Genomic DNA, 6,000 nt, shown 5'->3' on the forward strand with positions numbered 1-6,000 from the left:
CAACAAAATCAGAAACGAAAAGGGAGACATAACAACAGACACTGAAGAAATACAGAGAATCATAAGATACAACTTTGAAGGCATATATGCCACAAAATTTGAAAATCTAAGGGAAATGGATGATTTTCTTGATCAATTTCATTTGCCAAAGTTGAGTAAAGAACAGATAAACAAGCTAAATAGTCCCATTTCCCCTACAGAAATAGAAGCAATCATTGATAGTCTCCCAACCAAAAAAAGCCCAGGGCCAGATGGTTTCAGTGCAGAATTCTACCAGACCTTCAAGGTTGAGCTAATACCGATACTCTTCAAGCTACTCCAAAAGATAGAAATGGATGGAATATTACCAAATTCATTCTACGAGGCCATTGTCACATTGATACCTAAACCTCACAAAGATTCAACAAAGAAAGAGAATTTCAGACCAATTTCTCTTATGAACATCGATGGAAAAATACTAAATAAAATACTTGCAAAACGAATATAAGAACACATCAAAGATATCATTCATCATGACCAAGTAGGCTTCATTCCAGGCATGCAGGGATGGTTTAATATACGGAAATCCATCAATGTAATCCACCATATAAACAAACTGAAAATAAAAAACCACATGATCATCTCTTTAGATGCAGAGAAAGCATTTGATAAAATCCAACACCCATTCATGTTTAAAGTTTTAGAGAGATCAGAGATACAAGGCACTTTCCTCAACATAATAAAGGCTATATACAGCAAACCAATAGCCAAAATCAAAGTAAATGGTGAGATACTCAAGGAAATTCCTCTAAAATCGGGAACAAGGCAAGGCTGCCCACTCTCTCCATAGCTCTTCAATATAGTACTTGAAGTTCTAGCCAGAGCAATAAGACAACAAAAGGAGATCAAGGGGATCCAAATGGGGAAGGAGGAAGTCGAATTATCCCTATTTGCAGATGATATGATAGTGTACATAAGTGACCCTCAAAATTCCACCAGAGAACTCCTACAGCTGATAAACACCTTCAGCAAATTAGCTGGATACAAAATTAACTCAAAAAAGTCTGTAGCCTTCCTATACACAAATGACAAGCTTGCAGAGGAAGAAATTAGGAAAACCACACCCTTCACATTAGCCACAAGCAATATAAAATATCTAGGAGTCACTCTAACTAAGCAAGTGAAGAACTTGTTTGAAAAAAAAATTCAAAACTCTGAAGAAAGAGATTGAAGACGACCTGAGAAGATGGAATGATCTTCCTTGCTCATGGATCGGGAGAATTAACATAGTAAAAATGGCCATCCTACCAAAAGCAATCTACAGATTCAATGCAGTCCCTATCAAAATACCTACACAATTTTTTAAAGACATTGAAAGTTCAATTCTGAACTTCATATGGAAAAACAAAAAAACCAGAATAGCTAAAAGAATCTTGTACAATAAAAGGTGCTCCAGAGGAATCTCCATACCTGATCTCAAACTGTACTATAAAGCAATAGTAATTAAAACAGCTTGGTACTGGCACAGCAACAGGCTGGTTGATCAGTGGAATCGAATCGAAGACCCAGATATGAATCCACACACATATGGTCACTTGATTTTCGACAAAGAAGCCAAATCCATTCAATGGAAAAAGGATAGCATCTTCAACAAATGGTGCTGGTCTAACTGGAGGTCTATGTGTAAAAAAATGCAACTGGGCCCATATTTGTCACCTTGCACAAAACTCAAATCCAAGTGGATTAAAGACCTCAACATAAAACCAGAGACACTAAGTCACTTAGAAGAAAAAGTGGGGAAGAGCCTGGAACATATTGGCACAGGAGACAACTTCCTGAACAGAACGCCAACAGCCCAGGCCTTAATGTCAACAATTAATAAATGGGACATCATGAGGCTGAGAGGCTTCTGTAAGGCTGGAGACACTGTCAAGAGAATAAAGCGACAGCCTACAGACTGGGAAAAGAACTTCACCAACCCTACATCTGACAAAGGTCTAATATCCAAAATATATAAAGAACTTAAGAAGCTAAACACCACCAAACCAAATAACCCAAATGAGAAATGGGGCTTGGAACTAAACAGAGAATTCTCAACAGAGGAATATCAAATGGCTGAGAAACATTTAAAGAAATGCTCAACCTCCTTAGTCATCAGGGAAATGCAAATCAAAACAACTCTGAGATTCCATCTTACACCCATCAGAATGGCTAAGATCAAAAACTCAAGCGACACCACATGCTGTCAAGGATGTGGGGAAAGAGGAACACTCCTTCATTGCTGGTGGGAATGCAAACTAGTACAGCCACTTTGGAAATCTATCTGGTGCTATCTCAGAAAAATGGGAATAGGGCTTCCTCAAGACCCAGCTATTCCACTCCTTGGAATATACCCAGAAGATGCTCCAGCACACAACAAGAAAGTTTGCTCAACCATGTTCATAGCAGCCTTATTCATAATAGCCAGATCATGGAAACAGCCTAAGTGTCCCTCAGTAGAAGAATGGATAAAGAAACTGTGGTACAGATACACTATGGAATACTACTCAGCTATTAAAAACAAGGAATTCCCGAAATTTGTGGATAAATGGATTGAGCTAGAAATGATCATAATGAGTGAGTTAACCCAGAAGCAGAAAGACTTACATGGTATATACTCACTTATATCTGCATACTAGCCCAAGGGGCATGTTCCACCAAAGCCTTCGCTTACCAGGAAACTGGGACAGAGGGGAGGACATCCTATTGGGACTCTAGATGAGAGAAGCATGGGAGAATGGCAAAGTAGAAGGATCCAGAGGGTCCTAGAAACCTATAAGTAGAACATTATGATAGGCAGATTTGGGCCCAGGGGTCCCGCTCAAACTAAGGCACCAGCCAAGGACAATACAGGCGGTAAACTTTAAACCTCTACCCAGATCTAGCCAATGGTCAGAACAATCTCCACACTTGAGTGGAGAGTGGGATATGACTTTCTCACGTACTCTGGTGCCTCACATTTGACCATGTCCCCTGGAGGGGGAGACCTGGTGGCACTCAGAGGAAGGACAGCAGGTTACCGAGAAGAGACTTGATACCCTATGAGCATATACAGGGGGAGGTAATCCCCCTCAGGAACAGTCATAGGGGAGGGGAATAAGGGGAAAAGGGGAGAAAGGGAAGAATGGGAGGACACAAGGGATGGGATAACCATTGAGATGTAACAAGAATAAATTAGTAATAAAAAAAAAAACCAACAGGTTTACTTCACTTTGGAAAATCAAAGAAATAAGAACAAATATCATCAAGATATTGAAGATATCCAATTATTCATTAGTAATTAAGTGTTTTTCTACTTCCAGGTACCAGGCTAGATGCTGGGAATACAAAGATTAAAGATTTCAGTCTGTTTTAAGTTTAAAAGCAGTAAACATGGAATAATTCATGAGATTTTCTGGGGAGAGTATTAAATGTTGTCTACAGGGTCCAGATATGAGGGTGTGTATTTTGCAATACCTAAAACTGTAAGGAACTTCTTAAACTGACATAAGTGTCCTGTCACTGCAATGGGCTAAAGGTAATACATGAGTAGAAAATCAAAATATCAATTAATAGTTTAATTAAACTAAATGAAACTTAACTTCCTTACACAGTTTAGATTACTGAGTTTATGTGATTAATAGACTAGGCAACGTTGTAAACACTAGAAAAGCACAGAATTGGCAGGGTCAGTGATAAATAGGAAGAAAAGGGGAAGACCAACCAAGACTTTCCCTTCAGTCATTTTCTATACGACATGTGCCACCAGTAAAGACAAGCACGGCTCATGTTTGACAGCAACTGAATCTATCCCTGCTAGTGACGTGGCCACTGAATCTCTCTTCTCGAGCACTAAGACAGTACGTGCGTGCCTGCCTGTGTGGGCATATGAAAACAGCTGCACTTGAAGGCCAGATGCCTTGGATCTGCTGGTCCTGTCATTATAGGCGGCTGTGACCTGCTCAAAGTAGGTTCTGGCAACCGGAGTCCTCTGCAGGAACAGTGTGTGCTCTTAACCGCCGAGCCGTCCTCCCAGCCCTTCATCTGTGTAGTTTTTTTAATAAGATTTTATAACTGCACAATTTCTAATATGGTGTTAGAGAGAATTGGATCTCAGAGAATTTGCTTAGAGATCAAGTATAAAAAACAGTAAAATTAGGGTGGAGAAATGGCTCAGAGGTTAAGAGAATTGGCTGCTCACCTAGAGGACATGAGTTCAATTCCCGACAACCACACAGTAATGAGATCTGGCGCCCTTCCCTGGCGGGCAGGCAGGGTGTCATATATATAATAAATAAATAAGTCTTTAAAAAAAGAGAAATTCTCAGGTTCTCCACACCTCAAACAAACACTTTACCAGAATGTGTCTACATAGAAGGTTTGTAAGGCAGCAAATAATCAACAACTGTATGATTTCCTTACTCATTTTAACAACAGAAAGTAACACGCTCACGTAGGAGCACGTCTAGACCCATGGGCACCTTCTTGCTCTGGGTTCTGTACACTGACGTCCACTGTGTAGTTTCCGTGTCTTTGTATTTTCTAGTCCAGGGAAAAGCTATCTAAAGCTGAAAACTCACACACTGCAGAAACACTGACATGACTTGGAGCTGAAGGAACCGTTAAGGGGAAAACGGGTGTCTCAGGTAGTTTGTAGTCTTGCTAGAAGCTTTACTGTACCTGCATCTCTACACTGAGACACTCAGAGACTTAAGCATGGTGGGGCTTATCAATTACATACGGCTTATTCATAGGTAAGATTCTAGTTAGCTCAAAGCACTGGCTGCATCTTCATTTCAAACACTGCTATTCTTCTTGGCACTACAGTGTCATCACGCTCATCTTCTGTGTGGCTGCCAAGCCCTCTCGCCGCTGCTCTGGTTCTTTCCGATGGCGTGTGCATGCACTAGGTCCACTGAGGCATTCCTTCCATGAGGAGGTCATTTCTTCTTTACACTCTAAGCTCCCAAAAGACTTGGGAACCATCTCCATAGCACGCTTACAATGCAGTAGCATTTCCTCTTACAGAGCAAATCGGAAGACGACTTTGGAAGACCGGCAGAGCCCTTGGGTATTCTTATAAGGGGAAAGCTGTTTCACTGCACCCAAAACCCAGACAAGCCTGCTAAAGATGGAAAGTGACATCCAGCCTGAAATCTGGCAGCTTAATGTCTATCTCCAACCCTACCCTGTACCTTTGGGTGATGGTGCTATGCAGGGTCACAGGAGCAAAGGAAAGGTGTGAAAATCAGTGTTTTGTGTTTTAGCTACACTCTCACAGGTCCAGAGAAGCTAGGCCAAAGATACATCACTCGCCCCCACCCACAGCTTCTCAGAGATAAAAATGGTGAGCTTTCCCTCCACCAGCCCAGCTTCAGGCAGCACACACAACAGCTTTAAACTGAAGAGGCTGACAGACTTGGCACAATGTTAGACCCTCCCGAGGAAGTCAGCATAGAATCAACCCTTAATGAGCTTGGATTTTTACTCAAATAAATAATTTAATGCCAGAGGAAGAAAAAAAATAAAACAGAAACCAACCCTTGAGGAAAATACAGGCTATATAGAGACCTTACCTTGGCTAAGTTATACTATCAGTGTAGGTTACTGTATTTAAAGGCACAGCCTATGGTGCTGGTGAAGGACATCGAAGCCACTCACAGAGACAACAGCCCTTTTGTGACATCAGTACCTAGAAAGACAAGGGCTACTGAGGTTACCATATTCAGAAATTTACTTGCTCAGCAGAAGTTGCCTCAGGAGACAATTAAATCCTAAACCTCGTTCCCTTTGGGTGGTCTCAGGAACTTCCCATCGGACCCCAATGATTCTCATCTGCACTGCACATCCACGGTAATCAAATCTGGACGGGAGGTCCAGAAGCATCAGTCTTTGTTTCCCCAGACGCCTCAAAAGTGCAGCCAGGCTGCGGGCCACACTGCAGCATCTTCAGAGGTTGCTGCGTGAAAGCATACAGGCACAGTCCCAGGCCGGACAGTTCTG

This window comes from Acomys russatus, chromosome 14, assembly GCF_903995435.1.
Source record: "Acomys russatus chromosome 14, mAcoRus1.1, whole genome shotgun sequence".
Lineage (NCBI taxonomy): Eukaryota > Metazoa > Chordata > Mammalia > Rodentia > Muridae > Acomys > Acomys russatus.